This window comes from Lissotriton helveticus, chromosome 7 (genome assembly GCF_964261635.1).
Source record: "Lissotriton helveticus chromosome 7, aLisHel1.1, whole genome shotgun sequence".
Classification (NCBI taxonomy): Eukaryota; Metazoa; Chordata; class Amphibia; order Caudata; family Salamandridae; genus Lissotriton; species Lissotriton helveticus.
In genome coordinates, this window is record NC_136068.1 from 1,072,828,657 (window position 1) to 1,072,848,103 (window position 19,447).

A 19,447-nucleotide genomic window follows, 5' to 3' on the forward strand; every position below is an offset into this window, starting at 1 on the left:
ACAAGCAGAAAACAGCGAAACTACTGAGAAATCTGATTAAACACAATTAACACTTATAGTCTCTGTTACACTGAACATTTTGTTGAAACTCTTACTGACCAAGGCTATGAGCCAGCCGCGGATACACTAATATGCTGAAGGGTCACGCCCCCTCACCTTTTGGCCATTATAAAGAATGTCCGTCAGGCTGAGCAAAGCTCACACAGACAATCTTTGGGGGAGATATGACTCTCTGCTCCCCTTTCCCTTGCACCAGTGCTGATTTCAGCTTCCGTGTGTCACACACCTTAGCACCATAGCGTTCGGGTGTGTGCATGAGTCTAGCATAGGTTTTGTACAGAATGGGTACCCTTCCTGTACAAAATACTATGCCTAGACATGATGCAAAGCTTTTCCCACTTTGAATGCGCGCTGCACAGTGCAGCACACATGCAAAGTTGGAAAAGCACAGAGAAATGAAAGCATTTCTATTGTTAGAGCCTCCTTTGCAGGAGAAAAACCCTCACTAAACTCTTTGTAAATATAGTTTTGCGTCAAAAGGCATGGGTGGTTGCATGGGTACGCCCATATGCCGCCCATGTAACTCCACCTCGGCGCGAAGTAACGCAAAGCAGTTGCGCTACTTTGAGGGTGCTCTCCAGCGCAAAACAAGTTTTGCACTAGAAAGTAAATAACAAAAAAAAATTAGCGCTGGTTAGCGTCACTTTTGTGGCGCTAACCCAGCGCAAAATGTTTGTAAATTTCCCCTTTATTTTCAGGACAGGCAGCCAGAAGCTACACATGCGCTTAATGCGCAGGCTCCTTGCTGTCTAAGCTGACCTTTGCCGGGCTGAAGAAGTTACAGCTCCTCTTGGTGTGACATCTTCAGCCTGCCAAAGCTCCTCATGGGCCTCCCCCTTGTGACGAGGGAGAGCGTCACTGATTGCCTCGGACATGGGTGCTTCAGTTCTAAGCCCTGAAGTTCCCAGGGCCAAGTGTCAATCACTGGAGGTGAGGTCAGTAGTCTCACTGACCTCTTCCCACTCTGTGATGAGTGAGGTACAAGGTCATCCAGTGAGGGAAGGCAGCAGTCCCAACCCTCCTGGGACCTCCTAGACTTGGGACTGTTGCCTTTCCTCATTGGATAACCGTAGGTAAGCCAATGAGAGGAGGCAGCAATCTCAACCCTCCGGGGATCTCCGAGGCAGAGTTGTGTATGTAATTATGATTTTATTTTTAATGTTTGGTACGTGCATGCATGGGTGCATGAATATTTGGAAGTGAGTGTTGTGAATGGATGTGCGTGTGCATGTGTGAATGCATGAGTAAATTTTTGCGTGTGGGTGTGTGGCTCCCTTCTCTGGTAAAAGTACAGGTCACCACTGCTATGAGCATTGGAAAGAAAACATTACAGATAGCAATTTAACTAAAACGATTCAGAATTGTATTTTCAATTTGATTGTATTCAGAATGGTGTTTTCCATTTGACTGTATGTGATTTCAATGTAGAGCTGAATGGCTTCAAGATACATACATCTGTTTCTAGGCAATGATTCATGTCTTATTATGCCTACAAGCTAACTGTGCAGAAACAAACCAAAACATTGTGATATTATTTTCTTTTTCCTTGTGAAAAATATTGTTTTGAAATTGTGCTTTGGCACAAAAAAAAAAGATTTGATAGCTCATGGACATTGGAAAATGAAAAGAGCTTGATACAACCGAAGCTCCAAAACAGGTATTTTAACCACGCGCTGCAAGAAAATATATTTATTTCCTGCAAAGAGCTTATTTTCATCTGAGAGTGAAAGACTTTTAAAGACAATAATTCCTACTGACTTAGGTGCCCTGTTGCACAATGTCATCTATTTTCAAACAAGCAATGTGGAATACAGTGATCTACAGAGAAGCAGTGCCATAAAAGTGGCATTCTAGTTTCAGCAACTATATGTGAGCACTTGACATTTGTCAAATTACAAGCAAAGGAACAAATAGGTTGCACTAACTTGTTGCACAGCACTGCAGTTGCCTAACCTGAAGCATACAGAAGTTGATGGGTCATCAAAATCACCAAATACTAATACAAAAGCAGTACCAAAACCTGTTCTTGCCAGAGGAAGGCCACAAGATATTTCTTCTTCAATGGATTCCATTGACAGCAATTCGTGCTTCGTCTGCTCCAGAAACATCGGGAAATTATGTTCTTTCTCAGCTCCATTCAAATTGAGAGCTGTGTTACCTAATCCAGCACTTCCTGTTCTTCACAAACCATCACCAAAGACTAAACAATGTTCAACCTTTAAATTCAGTAAAGTTGTCACATCCACATCATTAATGGAAAGAAACAAAGGTGACTGGATTGCATCCCTATGCACAAATGTAACTCACCCTGTTTTTTAAAATTCTTTTAAACAGATTATTTTTTTTAAACGGAGAGATTTAAGTGAGCTCAGCTCGTCATGAGCACACGACCACCATGGCTCATGATGAGCTGAGCTCGTCATGAGCACCGAGGCGCTGCACGCGCCCCCCTCCCCCCAGGACAGCAGGGGAATATGCCCCGCAGGGAAGGGGTTAAACACATACGAAACAGGTTCCATTTTTCCTATAGTCTCCATTTTAGTAAGTAAGTAAGTAAGTAAGTAAGTAAGTCTGTCCTGTATGATTACATTTGGCCCTGAATCCATCTTAGTTAATAGAGGTTGCCATCTTTGACAAGGGAGGCTGCAATTTTTCCTCAAATTATGCAGAGCCATCAACAGATCTGCCTCTAATACAGATATCCGTGTCTAACTTTCCTATAACTGTGAAAGTGTCAAGTCATTCAGATATGGACATCAGTAAAACCCTCAGTGCGACATCAGTCTGGATTAGATACTATATAACATCCTTAGCCACAATACTGAAGGTGTGTATTGATGTCCTCTCACCTTTTATGTCCTGAAAGAAACTTGTAAGATGCACACCTTGACGCACATAATCTATGTCAGACATTTCTCAACTTACATCAGAAATTCCAATCTCTCCAGTGAAGGGCATTAAAAAAGCAAATGGTAAGTGGAGGGCCTTAGGAAAATTAATCAAATTGTTGTCCCATGCTATCTAATAGTACCAAATCCTGCTGTAATATTGTTGCAGATTCCTGCGGATGAAGAATGGTACAGTCATTGACTTGTGCCAAGCGTTCTTTTCCCGTTCCTTCCATGATAACAGCCAATATCGTTTTGCATTTTGGTTCAAAATAAAGTTCTCACTTGGGGTTGAATCCAACAATGGTATACAGACAGTCCCTCATTCTTGTAGTGAGTTCCCTTTTGGGCCAACTTTGGTTCTCCCTTTGTTTAGCATATTAGTTGTTTTTATGCTGGCTCTGCTTTGCACAGCCATACATAACACATTAATTTATGTGACATTATTTTAGGAAACTCTGTGCATGTTTGTTATTCAGTGATTCTTCTCTGGAGTCAGTTTGCACATTTTATAAAAGGTTTCATGGAATACATAACAACATGGTGTACTGTTTTCTTTGTTCGAGTCAGCAACAGCTCGTAGCGTTTTAGACAAAACACTGTAGCACAGCTGCAGCTTTCCAACACAGTAGTTGTATCATATAAACTGTGTCTCGCCCCCTTGGGGGCAGAAAGGAATATTTTGGCAGAGAAACATGTTCTGGAATGAGCGCATGCAGTGCCTGACATGCAGCCTGGCAAAAACTGAGTTTACACTAATGATGCGGACCACTGTACTACGTACATCAGTCATGGGGTCTGTTGCCAAGACCAGAGTTCACTTATATATCCCTGTATCCTCACAGTAAGGGTAGACCTGAACAGTTTATTTTAGACAGCCTGATAGTAATGCAAATTACTTAGTTTAGTTTCATCCACCTAGTGAATCCAGCTCATTTGCTTCATAATAAACTATGATAGCTTCAATAACTGCATTGTAAACTTTCTTTGTCTCTTTCTTTTGTTTACTAAGGACATGCTTGAGTGAGTGAAGAAAGTTGATGATCTGTTTCCACAGTTCCCTTGGGGCCTAGAGGGTCACGTTCTAGACTGCCAAAATCAACTGCTACTCTGGGAAGGTTAGGAGTTCAGCTGAGGCACTGTGAGCTAGCCAGGGTTTGGGCCATCAGTCCCTACATTTTGATGTCCTCTTATTCCAAGGCACAGTTCTGCTCTACAAGCAGAATCCCTACGACATGGCTCTACCAATGATTGGTCAGGTCCTTATATAACAGGTCTCCTGAGAAGTACTTGTGTGTGCCAGAGTACCCTTACACCTCCTCCAGAAACATCACAGTGGTGTGTGGGATTGATCCTCCACAGTATATCAGGAAGCACCTAAATGTTTCTGTTGGATGTTCAAGCTTGAACCTTTAAAAGATTACCCATATTAGTGTTTGCTATTTGTTTCCATTGCTGTTTTTAATAATGACGGTGCAACAACCTTTAACTATAGATGACAATTGCAAACCTGCTGTCCATGCACATTTAAATTTACATGGCTATGGCAAAGCAGAAGGTGACATGATCTTTGTGGTTGAGGCCCATGATGCCGATCCTTTGGAAGTCTTTTATTCTTGGGTCAATTTTTCAGCTGCGCATGCTAATACAGGAACAATTCATGAATACACTGACGTTGCACCACCACTATACAGAGCAAATCAGCTCTTAGAAATTCCACTTTCACATTGGGAATATCAAAATTGATTCAGAGGCGCCCTAATACAAGTACTTAGTCATGTACATACTGGTACCCTTAGTAGTGAGGGAGCTATCGTTAGAGAGTCATACACCATCCCCTAATTAACATAATCTCAATTTAAATGAGCTAGTACAATTATACAATGGTATGGTTAGACTATAGAGATGCTTAACTCAATATGTTTCAGGCACCTTGATGGCTGTCCCAGTAAGAACAGCTTTGGCAGGGCACCCACAGTTGCCTGCAGTACCTACAATAAGTCCTGTAATACACATATAATTTGTGTGATCACAAACAGTTGAAAGCACCTGATAGGTATCAGATTTCTGATGCTCAACCTTCTTATTCCTTTCAGGATTCATCGGGAAAAGAATACGAGGAGGAGGGCGTACTGGAAGAGTACATGAAACTGAAAAAGGACTCGCAACACTCGCCTGACGTAAAAATAAAGAAAGCCGCCACAATTTAAGCCCCAATTCCAGAAAAAGAAAGTTGCTGCTAAATATGTCTTTTCTCCTGAAGATGTGGGTGGTAACTGTCCTTGACAGCACAGCAGAAGTCACGATAATGTACTAGAATGTCCAGGAGTTTCTGGCAGCGAATGTAACTGATCAATATGTTACACAAACAGATTATATAATTTCAATATACAAATTAAGGGTGTCATACAGCTCACCATTTGGTTAATAGTCAGGTAAATTAAACATTATCATACGACATTCTCTGATTGGCTCCCAGAGATTGTACGAATATCACCACAAACTGAAGAAGTTATAATACCATCATTTTCTGCACTTGTCCCTGATGACATCAAACAGGTATATGCCTTAGAGTGGGCTCTTGTGCTAGCCCCAGCTTTATATCCCAATCATGTCGGCTGGGATAAGAACTCTTCTCATCATATAATACTCATACGGTCCAGCCCACAACTGTAGCCACAATACCCTATAAAATGGGATGTTAAAGCACCTGTTAGAGAAATACTGTCTCAATTAAAGAACCAGGAAGCAATTAAACCCTGTGTCTCCCAAATGAATAATCCCCTTTTTCCTGCCTTTGGGGTACAAGGATGATTCAGAAAAGGGGGTGGTGATGAACAGAGTGTCTGAATTAAGCAGACCACTCTTACCCAGTCCAAAGATCAGGGCTTGATCCATCACCGTTATTTATCTCACTGCCCCATCCCAGCTCAGAACCTGGCTATATGCAAATTAGTCTGTCCATGGCCCAGTGCATCATGGGAACAGGGCAGACCAAACTACCAAGCCAATTCTTCACCAAAAAGGAGACAAGCTACCGGGGACCGGTTTGGGGTACAAGGAGCACTTCATAATCTCCCTAAAAGATCTTTGGGTGGCCAGACACCATACAAGATACTCTTTGACATCAAAATGTATGTTCCAGACGCTGACAGTACAGACATCATAGCAGCAGCTACACCATTTGGTGTAAATGATTGTTGTTCTGTCTTACAGGATTTACAAAACTTCTGTGATGGCCAATCCAACAAACAGTTGAACACGTCGACCTCTACCAGAATCAAGGAGCAGCCAGCACCTGCCGGCTGGATTTCACAACTTGGGGATCTCGTTCGAAAAAAGGGTGCAGTGAAAAGGGAATTTGGCCCATCATACCACACACCGGTGCCAGTCCTTGGCATGTAAGGTACAAGAAATGTTTTATTGCCGCCACTTGCTGATTCTAAAGACAATTGTTTTGTCTCTATTGATCACATCAAGTTACATCATGGGGCCGATTCTGAACAATACACCACCAGGTGTCCTTGGTAGTTCTCGGACTACTCTCACTACCATAACGGAAATTTCTCTACAGCTTGTGAGCAACATCAAAGCTGTTTCGCCCCAGCTGGGGATGGGGACCAGCAGTGAAGGAACTTCACTTAATTCCTTTAACTGCCACAAATGCTAGCCATACTTCTTAATGCTTCTCCTGTAGATGATGTCATTTATACGGATCCGCCCCTTGTGGAATCCTCCAGTTCTTTTACTACAGCTCTAGACACTCCGGCAACATCGGCATGTGTTTTCGTTTCATGGCTGAAACACACTAATGCGGTCCTTCCTTGGATATATGTTTAGATAACACTTTCCTTAGTTTTTCTATTTCTTTGGATCGGATTTGTGACTGTTTTCTTCTAGCTGATAAATGGCCATTCCCTTCCAGAATGCTCTGCTACAGAACCAGTTGACTAGGTGTTAACATCTCACTCATCTTCACCTACATGAAAAAGAAATGTGTCCTTTGTGAATATTTCAGCTGTCCCAGTAACTGATGGAATTGTTTGGGTTAATATCCCCTAAAATAATTTCAGCTCTACAGAAATACTGCAGATTCCTTGATGTTTATGTGTGATGTTACATTCTGATGAGTGGAGTGTGTACGCTGTTAACTCCATGCACTCGGAGCTGAAACATTATACTGTTGTTGAAAACGAAGACCTGCATCTAAATTCTGCTAATTATGGTTACATGTCCTGTTATCATCATTATGGATATCATTATTTACATTTAGCTAGTGTTGAATGCACACTTCTTAATTAGACACAATGGGAACATTGTCCAACCCCCCCACAAGAAATTTCAAAAACATAGGGATAAAACTCACATATTTTTCAGGCCAGATTCATTATACCTGAAAACATTTTATTTTAAAATTGTACCTATACCAGCAAAGAAATAATGCGGTCACAAACCAAGCTAATATAACCAGATATGGTTGTCAAACAGTTAGCCTTGAAAGGCTATGAATATTGGAAAGATACCATTGAAATGTAATCAATTTGGGGTTCCAATTATTGGCAGGTTCAGGGAATGGACACATCATTTAGAGCCAGCTTAATTCTAGCACAAATGGTTTTTCTAAATGACACAGTTCAATATACTACTGGTCTAGGACTCTCTCAGTCTTATTTCACCCAATATTCCTTCCATTGCCCAATTTGATAATTGGCAACATTTAACAAATTATACTGAAGAACAGCTCAATAGTATGATACAGAATGGTACATTTAACTCCACACTTTCAGGTCCAAATGGGTATTTATTGTGGCCAGTGGACACAAATAGTTGTAATGCTCATTTTTCGAATTCCACACCGGGGTTTAAGGCAAACAGACCCGACTTCTGTTATTCCTAGCCTCAACACTCAGGGATAATCCCCACCTATTTGGTTGGGAAATTGTGACAAACAATGGTTGGAACATTCCACACTCACTGCAGTAAAACAACATCTTCCCTTCCGTCTGAAGACATGGGCCAATCTGATTTTTTGTTGGGTCTTAAGTCCCCATGCTCTAAATGATTTATTTATGCAACTTACAATGACATTTGGAAGTGCCACAAATGGAAGCAGCTGCACGTTTGAGACAAATTGATCAAGATCATTTGGATAAAGTACTTGATGTTGTTAATATTAGCATTATAAAGCTGTCTTCTAGCATTTACAATTGAATAACATTGTGTTGTCTGTTATCGCTATTATGCAAAATGACCTTGCTTTTTTATACCATGGGCAAAGTCAGCTTAGATGTATTATGCAGTTTAGTTGGACACTTCAGGTGCTAAAAAGTGGCTGTGTGTCATGGCATAGCCTAAATTCTACGCAACTATTCCTGTCTTTCAACCTGACATTTAACCAGTGACTCATGGCCAAAAAAGATGCCACTTTCACAGTGTTACATATTGAGAAGTTAGAACAACTCCCAATCATGATAGCTGAGACACCTTCCGCAGTGTGGTTGATACGTGGCTTAATATCTCTGCCATTTTCAACATTTTAGTTCACATCTTGTGTGAAACATCTCCCGGTAAGTAGATATGTAGACCTGGGAGGGACTTGTATTCACAAGTTGTGGTCACTTCCTTTTAATTTCCGATGTGAACAGGCAGACGGAGAGGTTTTCCCTACACTGGAAATTAATGTGATTCATCTGTCACCACTCAGTTGTTTCTAAACATGTTACCATTCACAGGACATGTAATACTTCGGTGGCGAATTTGGCCAATTTTCTAAAAGGATACCAGCCCCTTCAATTCTCCTCCTCATTACTGTCCTTTCCAATGGCAGTTATTTAATGTTAAGCCATCAGGATTACTGTGGCATGAAGGCCAGAATCCGGTATGTCCTTTCTGTTACCCACATAGTTACCTGCTGCAATAACGAGCTTTTCCATCCAACTCATGTGGTTTTTGATAGCTTGTTATTGTCAGTGAAAGACAGGCATAGGTGCCTTCAAGTTTCATATTCCCACCTCAAGACACCCAAAATCAAAGACAAAGGTAATACAATATTATTCTCTCTATGGGCATATTTCACTACAACTCCCATGGTCAATTGCGAACAGCTCAATCAGTCAATGGGGGGAGTGACAATAAATATTGTACTGGCATGTAGGCTGACGTATGCAGTTCCATTCACCTGTGAAGTAAGTTTTGTTCTTGAGTGAGCTGAAAAAGTGAGGATTTATGACTGATGGTTTTGGCAGCATTTCTATGTTTTCCAGTAAAAGGAACTGTGGATTTTGGTGGCTAAAGAAGGTCTGCCTTTTCTGTCATTTTCAAGTTTCCTGTTAAAGTACCAGGGAAGGAGTTCTCTGATTGTTCTTTATTTTTTTTTTTTTTTTTTTTTTTAAAACCTTTATTGCGCAGTATCATAAAACAAATACGGGCCTACAACCATCCGGCCGGCCTAGACATATTTATGGGCATTGTAGCAAGTTATATCGCGACTCAGTAGCACAGAGTACAAAAGAACAAACACTCTAATTTACATCGAATAAACAGGTGCTACCGAGAAAACAGGAGAATTTAAGGTTCATTTTTAAGAATTATATAATTCAATTTATAAGAAAGCATACGAAACGAGAAGGATCAGAGCACATATAGTTCACCGAAGACATGGATGGGCAACGTGCAGCAGAAGCATTCCGATCAAGCAGGGAGAAATAATCAAAATGGCGGCATAAGAACAGAACAAAAGGATAAACAGGCACAAAAAACACGTAGCACGCCAAACGCTACCCATCTAATCCCAACCGATCCCACTGACCCAGAAAAAAGCAAGAAAGAAAAGGATAAGAACATAAAGAGAAATAAGGCCCATAGAAACAAAAAACGGACAAAATAAAAACCCTCCCCCCACCCCCCACCCTACACACATGCAGAGGCTATGGCCTACCCCCCCCTAACAGTGTGTCTGTCGCCCCAAAAAGAGCACCCGAAATATAGAAGGAGAAATAAAGAAAGAAGAAAAAGAGGAATAATATCGAACCGGAGGAGGGCCAAACGGATATACTTAGAATAATCAACATATGCAATCACGGCCGCCATCCCCGGACCCCCAGACCGACATAGAATCAACATGTAGCTACCCCGTGTGTACAGCATAGTCCCAGCGTTACGAGCGTCAGGAATCAAAAGGAGAAAACTTCTTCAACCCTGCCCCCTACGGTCCGATGTGTCGACAAGGTCCACCATGAATAGGGCGAGCAGACGGGATGACCACAGCAGATTAGGAGACCGTCCACCAAAGTCTGTACAACTCGAAACCAAGTGTGCCACGTTATCACAAAAGGAGACAACACATAGCAACAATCCACAGAGAGAGGTCGGACAAAGCAGTGATAGCAGTCTCAGGAGAAGGTAGTGAGACACGCCAACAGACCACAGAGAAGCTGCCGGACACAGCGTCCGGCGACGATCCCCCAACCAACGCAGAAGTCCACGAACATCAGGGCTCTCCGCAACAACAACAGTCAATTCCGCGACAGAATCAGGATCTTGTAGCTTCAGTGCCTCCGTGTACATCTGGATAGGCAATTCACGGCAGTCAGTTACAGGATGTGGCACAGTGCTCCGCACTCGAGAGCAAACGTGGCCAGTCGAGGGCATAGTGGACAAAAGGGCGTCCAATCGGTCCCCCAGCTCTCGTGCATTATCTCGTAAGACAGCTCGCAATTCACCCAGCGCCCCAAAAATATCGCCAATCCGCAATGGTTCCCCAGAAAAAGTGGATTCAGCAGCTCCCTGCACGCCAGGCACACAGACATGGAGGAGACCTCGAGACCGGCCGCCGACCTCCCCTGCGGACAGCCGATCATCTCGCCGCCACTCCGCACAGTAGAGCCGGGCCGGGGGCACAGGGGCAGCACACTCCATTCCGACACCCACACAAGTCCAGTTAGTGACGGGGCACGCTCGTACACTCGAGAGCAGCCCGGGGTCGTCAATTGCCAGTGTCGGGAGATAGATACAAAATGGCACCCACCAAAGCGCTGGGCATCGAGAAGGCTGGAAAATTCTCTTACGAGCTGGGGAAAGGATACTGTGTATCACTCATTACCGCCTTGACCTCGGAGCGTGAAGCGTTGCGGAGCAGACGGGATATCTGCGGCGAAAAGCACAGGGCAACAGCCACTACCCACCGGGCGGCTCCGACTCAGATGCAATGGCCGCTGGTGATGCAATCAGGGTCGGCCGTCTCCGAGGAAGAGAGACCCGGTCGCCGCCACTGAACGCCAAGGAGGGAGCAAGGGTGCTGCTTCGCTTCCCCCGCTGGGAACACACCGGGAAGCACAGCGTTGAGAGCAGAGTCACCTCCCGGATCCGAAAATTCGGGTAAGGAGCAGGATAGCTTGCAGGATGAGCGGCGACACGGGCGGAAAGCGAGAGGGTCGGCGGAGCCGAGGACTCAGGCGGCCATCATGGTGACGGGCTAGGCTCCTCCCCTCTGATTGTTCTTTGATACACACCAGCGGGTGTATTTTCATTTTCTGAAGCACAAGGAGCACCTGATTTATTTGAATTAATTTCTTCTTCATGGAAGTTTCATGACTTTTTGCACTCTACGAGCCTGTTTCTAGGAACTGTTGATTAGCTGTAATTCGTATCCTGGGGCTTCTGCCATTATACAGATAAGTGAATATTTATTTTTTTACTTTAAGATTGCTGTGCTGCTGAATCACAGAGTGTTATTTATTACTTCCTGATTTTTTCCTAAACTCCCAAAATACAAGACTGGTTCTTCTATTTTTGTAAGGGGAGTTTTTCCCTTGTGACATTTAAACTTGGGAGATAAATGAACACTTTGGGATGAACATTTTTTTTGTGAGTAACTAGCATTTACCTAATGGATGTTTGCTTTTTGCTGATTTTGGTCCATTGGCTGCATATTTCCCATCACAGAAAAGAAAGGATTTTATGAATCTAATGTTTGGTGACCATATTTGGTTCGTTGCTGAGAATATTCATCATTGACAAACATATATGGAATTTACTGTGTGTGCATGGTATGTATGAATTTCTATATAACACATAGCCCGCCTTATACCAGTACCACAAAGGTTTTGAATGAGGATTTTTTAATTTACTTGTGATTCGTTTGATTTGCAGCATTTTTGTACTTACCAGCAAGGAAGGATATATGAGGCTAAATGTGGTGCATAAGGAAAGTCATTGGTTCCATAAGGCAGCACCTGATGTGATAGGTATTTTTCATAACAAAAATATATATACAAGTTATCTTCTAATAGTAGTGAAAGTGGAGACTTTAATTGTCTTTATCTTTTCTTTACAGGTCTCCTTCTTTGCTGTTCCTTTCCGCACTACCCTTTCCCTCACTCAATCACTCCAAGCTTCTGTGCCTTTGTGGTATGTGGAATTGAGGGTATTGAATGGACCCAAAAAGAACATTGTTCTGATCCCAAAGAGCTTGTACGCATACATAGTCAGAACTTGACTGTTATGGCCTTCCATTCCAACTTTCAAGGCAGATTTGAACAAGCTAAGCCAACTTAAAGACTTATTGTTTCAAAAAGATGTGGCACTAACATCCGCCCGAGAAACCTTTGAACTGTAAGTTGCGAGGACATCCAGTGAAATACAATAACTTTTTTTTTATTATTCTTTTTATTGAAAGAAACAAAAGAAACATTAGCATCAGGTGAATAACAATTGACATCATTGTTAGGTTTGATTTGTCATTCGTACAGAATCATAAATTACAATATGCATAAAATTTGGGATCACAGGGATTCCTGTTCTTCTGCTTCCCTTTGCCGCATCGGGGGTGTACATAATTCGCCGTGATAACAATTCCAAGCCCCCAGATCTTCCCCCACTTCTCTGGCAACCCCTGGCCACATACACTGCCCTTTCCCTAAACACACACCAATCTAGATCCTCGGCCCCTTTAGTAATCCGTGGTGGTTGGCTGGATCCCCACAACTGAGCAATATTTCGCTGTGCTACCATACACGCCAACATCACCCACTGTTTCAGATACCCGTTCAAATCCTTGGGTTCCCATACATTTAGTATACATCTCCGGGCTTCCGGTCGTATCTCCTCCCCCAGTACTTCTTTAATCTCATCATGTATCTTTACCCAGAAGTTTTGTATCTCCTCACAGTGCCATAGGATATGCATGAAAGTGCCAAGTTCTCCACAACCTCTCCTACATTTTCCGCTCACTGCACACTCCATGTGCACTAGTCTAGGCCCTGTGATATTTGATCTATGTAAGATCTTAAGCTGCACCAATCTGAGCCTCATCTGAACTGCAACCACTTTAGGGGAGGAGACTGCCTCTACCCAGTCCTCATCGTCTAATTCCAATCCATCTGCCCCCCATGCTGTTCTTGTACTTCCCAACGGGTCATCCATATTATTTACAAGTTTCCTATATATTAAGGAGATAGTCTTTTCTGGGATTTGACTATCTAGTACTCGGTCCTCGAGAGGAGAAGCCTCTGGAAGCTCTGCGTCTCCAGGTACGTGGGCAACAAAGTGTTCATTATCATTCAAACTGTATTGTTGTTTTAAAGATTCAAATGTCTGCACACTGCCCCTCTCTAACACAGCTTTAATCTGGCTGATTCCAATGAGGTCCCACGTATCAAACCCTTTAGACTTCCACAAGCTTCTCCGAGCAGAACAGGGAGGTGGCCAAAGTCAATCTTCCCTCCCACCCCAAACTTCTGTAGCAGCATGCCAAACATGTACAGTGTGTGCTGTCGGGCCCGCCAGTGTGAACCTCCCGGGTCTGGCATATAAGGCTTTGATAATATCTCCACCTTGTGCCTGCCCACGATCCATAGCATAGCCTGGGTCCGGGGGGGGGGCCATAAACCATGTGATTCACCGCCACAAGGTGTGAGGCCCAATAATATTTCCTCAAATCTGGGAGACCAATGCCCCCATCGTACCACGGGAGGGTTAGCTTGATAAAAGCTATGCGGGGTCTGCCGTCCCAGAGGAACTGCTGTTGAAGTGCCTCAATCTCCTTGAAATAAGATATCGGCACCGGATCCATTGTGTTCTGGAGTATGTATAGGAACTGAGGTAAGGCCATCATCTTGAATAACACCGCCCTCCCAAGCAATGATAGGGGGAGAGCTTTCCAGCATTCCACGTCCTTTTTAAACCGATTCAAGGGGGCACTAGATTATTAGCATATCTCGTCTTCGTGTCCAAGGTTATATATATTCCTAGATACTTAAATCCCACCAGTTCAATCTTTATAGGGCATGACTGTGGAACCATAGGCGGCGCTCCCGATAAAACAAACAATACCGACTTTGACCAGTTTATAGCAAACCCGGAGTATCTGCAAATATGGCCAGGACATCCAGAAGATTACGCAAGGACGCCCTGGCATTAGTGAGGTATAGCAGAATATCATCCGCGAAGAGCGAAATTTTATCCTCCCACTCTGGCGTCCACCGCAAGCCACGTATCGACCGGTCCCACCTGACCCATGCCGCCAGAGGCTCCAACGCCAGTGCGAAGAGAAGTGGGGACAGCGGGCATTCCTGTCTCGTGTCCCTCCCGAGGGAAAAATCAGCTGATTTACAATTATTTACAACCACTTTGGCCAAGGGAGTGGCATACAGCAATCATCAATCGAACCCACCCGATAAACTCCGGGCCAAAGCCCAACTTAGTCAAAACCGCAAATAAATAAGCCCATTCGACCCTATCAAATGCCATAGTGGCATCCAAGGACACCAAAACTGCCAGCTCCAGTTTTTTTTGGGAGCCACCCAGGATCCCGTGTAGCCTCCGCAGGCTCAGGGCCGTGTTGCAACGCGGCATGAAGCCTGATTGATCGGGGTGTATCAGGGTTGTAATGACCTTGACCAATCTGGTGGCGAGCAATTTCGCCAAAATCTTCGGCTCAGCATTGAGAAGCGAGATGGGCCTATATGAGAAAGGAGATGTCTTAGTCTTGCCTGTCTTGTGAATGACCACAATATTTGCCACCCGCTGGTCGTATGGAAGTTGCCCCAACTCCCTAATTTCTAGAAACATGGCCAGAATATTCGGAGCGATTTTATGGGCATTCAATTGATATAATTCTATTGGTATCCCATTTGGACCCGTTGCCTTCCCAGATTTTATGCCTCTAATCGCCTTCATCATCCTTGAAAGAGGAGTCTAGATATTTCCTATTGTCCTCAGATAGGCTCGGCATGCAGATATCTTTGATCATTTTGCCATTCTCGGCCTCTGTAAAACCACCAACCGAGGCGTATACTTCTTTGAAATACTCAGAAAATACACCCGCCACTGCCTGCGGATCTGTGATTCTGTCAGATCTTGACCCCTCTAGCTCCGGCACCAACCTAGAGGCCCACTCCCCACGTTCCAGCCAAGCGATCAGCTTACCAGCCTTGTCTCCATGTTCATATATTCGACTTTGTATGTCATGGTTATGGAAAATTGCTCTTTCCGTGGAGAGGCCCTTGTATTTATCTTTTTTTTAACTTCAGTAGGTGAAGGTCTCCCTGAGCAGCAGTCTCAGCAACCCGTTCCTCTAACCTTACCACTTCCGCCTCCACCCTAGTCACCTCCGCCTGGTGTTTCTTCTTCTTGCCTGCAACCAAGGAGAGGACCTCACCCCTCAGCACCACTTTACATGCCTCCCACAGTGACTGCGCTGAGTTGACATTGCCCACATTCTCATGAAAATAGCGTTCCGAAACTCGGAGTACCTCCTTTTTGGTGGCCAGGTCCTTCAGATGCCATGCATTAATCGGTGCTACCCTGCCAACCGCTGGTTGCCTGAACTCGACCTGTGACTACATAGGGGAATTATCTGAAATGCCCCTGCCAAGGTATCGTGCTTCTCTAACTGTGCCTGCCATAACCGCCGGTATCAATATGTAGTCCAATATGGACATACTATTGTGTGCAGCGGACACATGAGTAAAGTGCCTCTGAGTCAGATTACGTACCCTCCAACTACCAACCAATCCCAGCGTTTCAAGGAAATCGGGGAGCCACCTCTGCAATGGTGTATGAATTTGTGCCGGGTATCTATCTATTCCCCCATCGAATACTGCATTAAAATATCCCCCCAGCACCAGGAGACCCAGGGGCAGGGTCAGAAAAACTGCACTCAAATCTTTGAAAGTATCTGACTGAAGGCCTGGTGGTACATATATTGACAAGAAGGTAACTGTCCTACCTCCCAGCTGCCCCAAGAGACCTACATATCTGCCCCTCTGGTCCGACCACGTAGCCTGTATTTCCAACGGAAAGGAATTCTTTGTTAGGATACCGACTCCCCTAGACCCCGATGTAAACCCAGCATGTGCCACAAGTTTATATCCCCCTTTATGGAGGGCCATGCACCAATTCACGACAAGATGTGTCTCCTGCAACAATGCGACTTCTGGGGAATGTCTTCTGATTAGCTGATTTACTATCCCTCTCTTTATCTTGTCACCCAGACCATTGACATTCAAGCTCAACACCCTTATCCCCGATCCCTGACTAGTACGTGACATTTACCCCACACCACTAGCATCTAATTGCAATACTGTCACCTGATGCAAAAAATAAAAACATATCGCCAATATTACTGCACACAATACATTTTTGGTCACAAACCCCCCCCCAACACTTGACCCCCCCACCCTCCACCCTGCACCCCTGCATGTAGCTTACGCTCATCCCCAACTAGCAGTGTGCCTGTCGCCCCAACACTAATCTACGACTAACTAGAAGTAGTAAATGGAAGGAGGGCCCAAAAAACCCGCCCGCCTCCACCCCCAATCTCGCCACTACTTCTTCAACCCGGGCTGGCCCACAGTAATTCCTAATCTGAGATAACAAATCCGGAGAGTCATTATGGACCCGCCCCACCCCCGCTCATACCATACAACAAATTAAGTCCTGCAATCTTCATTGTGGGTTCTCCTATTGTTCATCTGCTTCCCTCGATCCCAACTCACCGCCTCGGTCGAGTGCACACTCTCCAACCAGTCCGACGCCACCTCAGGGTTATCAAAAAACCAGGTCTTTCCGTTAAGTTCCACCCGGAGGCAGGCCGGAAACATCATGGCATATTTCAGCCCCTTGTCTCTCATCTTCTTCTTCACCGACAAGAAGCTCAGCCGTTGTCTCTGCACCCTTTGAGTGAAGTCCGAGAAGAAGGAAAGGGTCACGGTTTCATACTTCAGGGGGACCTCGCAAGCGCCACCTGTAGGATCGCATCCCTGTCGCGGAAATTTAGGACCCTCGCAATCATGGGGCGGGGTGGTTCCCCGACTCGTGGCCTTCCCCCGGGCACCCTGTGTGCACGCTCGACCGTGAAGAAATTGCTTAGTCCTTTAGGCTTAAGGTGGTTGAGAACAATGCCCTCGACGAACAGATCCGGTGTTTGACCTTCTGATTTCTCGGGCACCCCAAGAATGCAGACGTTATTACGCCTGGCCCTCCCTTCATAGTCATCCAGTTTACGATCTGTAAGGGCTCTCGAGGCTTTTAGGTCCCGTACCTCCTGTTGCAGCAAGGACACGTCGTCGAACAGGCTGGCCGTCTTGACCTCTAGTGTCTACTTTTTCACTCGCCTTTGTGAGATTCGCCCGTATCAGCCCCACCTCAATCGTTACTATATCGAGTTTGTTATCTAGGGCCTCCATCTTCTGGCCCAGGGATGTCTCAACCCCATTTATGGCCGCCATGAGATCTGTCAAAGTTGGCTCAATGGGATTAAGCGTGGCCTCTTCCCCCCCCCCCCCCACCTGGGTCCTTTTCACCTCCACCGGGGACCCCTTGGGCAGGGTATGTCAGACCAACTTGTTGGATTGGATGTTTCTGGATCCCTTGGAGGATCTGGGCTGAGATCTATCCGTGTCGGTCTTAGTTGTCATCTTACTCCCTTGGGTATCGGTGCCGGATACGTACCGGAGCCCACACCAAGCGCTCGGGTCACATTGCGTCTGCACCCTCCTAACACACACCGACATCAGTCACTTCAAGCACGCTCCTCCAGGGCCTCCGCCAGCCCTTTCCTGATCGTCCAGTGAATGACGGGCCGGATGAATTCTGCCACTCCAAAAATTCTCACTCACCCGGGAAATAGGTGAGTATTTACTGTGTTCCGCATCACCTCCAGAGGCACGCCCGCAGTCGCTAGGCTCAGCCAACCCAGATGAGGGCAGTCCACGCCGCGGCTCGGCTCCTCTGCCTTAACCGCCGCTGGGATGACCACACAGGCCCTAGAATCTGTGTAGATGACAAATCTGGCTTTAAAAAGCTCCACTTGTAGAATGAGTCGCCATCCAGTGTTCCTCACGGTGTCACCATGCAAGTCTATAGAGTTCACTACTCGCCGCCTCCAGCCCAGTGTATTTGGTGGGCCCCCTGCGCACTTCGCCACACCCAGCTTTGACGCTCCCGGCGACCTGCGGCACCAGGTGGACAAGGGGTACGTCCACAACCCACTCAGCCTATGCACTGATCTCTAATGTCTCTGGAGGCTTATTCCCATTGGGCTCAACACCCCAGAGTCCCCGGGGCAACACCACCGTGAGACCCTCGGGGCCAGGGTAGGCGAGACAGCTATACCCCTCTCTTCACCCCCGCGGGGGGCGCCAAATAAATCCGGGAGCGCTCGGGGTGAAGATCGGGCTGGACCGGTGACTTCCGTTCTCCACCCCCGTTGTTTAAGCACTCGGGCGGCCACCACTCAAATCGAGGTCCCGGCTTCCCCGGACCTCCAGGCCCCGATCTGTCGGACGACGTAGGTTCATCCCTGAGCCACGGAGATGGCTCAGAATAATTGCAGCAGGTGTCGCTTCCTCTCGCGAAGCCGGGAGCGGGGCACAGTCCCAGGATAAATTACAGAATAATGTGGCGAGGAAGGGAGGTCGGCGAGCCGGTCTCCTACGCGGCCATCTAGGTCGCTCGCTAGGCTCCTCCCCCCTAATATAATAACTTTTAAACACCAATCTCCTACTGAATTTCGGCAAGCTTGTCCATTGCATTGTTTTTTTTTAATTTTTAAATTATTTTTAAAAAGGTATAAATCAGGGCGAAAATACATACATAAAGATTCGTTATTAGCTGCAACCACATCAAAGCTACAGAGCAACACTACACATTGTCACTACATATATCACTAAGACAAATCCATACACATAACCCAGTTTCCCCACCACCCATGTCATTACATCCCTACTACGTGGAGACAACCTCTGCACCAATTTCTGGCAGATCACAGATGTATCCTCTAAACTTGTTCCAAGCCCCCACACTTTTTCCCACTTTCGAGGACATCCACGATGAATAAAAACCGCCTTCTCCACCACCATCGCTTCATCCATATCTCGACATCATTTTTGGAGCATAGGCAGCGTGTCCGACCCCCACAACATAGCAATATTACGCTTCGCCATCATCATACCAAGCATAGCCCAATCTTGTTGGTGGTTTAGGTCATTCGGCTCCCA

The 19,447-nt window shown here is 45.3% G+C and overlaps 1 long non-coding RNA gene across 1 annotated transcript in view; it reads left to right on the forward strand.

Moving 5' to 3' along the window:
- The first annotated feature begins 6,170 nt into the window (after window positions 1-6,170).
- The window catches only part of LOC144769861 (uncharacterized), a 114,700-nt gene continuing 101,423 nt past the window's right edge, over window positions 6,171-19,447 (forward strand). Inside the window, exons 1-3 of the long non-coding RNA XR_013598758.1 lie at window positions 6,171-6,354; window positions 12,099-12,193; window positions 12,283-12,560. This is a non-coding gene — a long non-coding RNA (uncharacterized LOC144769861). The remainder of the gene's footprint in view (window positions 6,355-12,098; window positions 12,194-12,282; window positions 12,561-19,447) is intronic.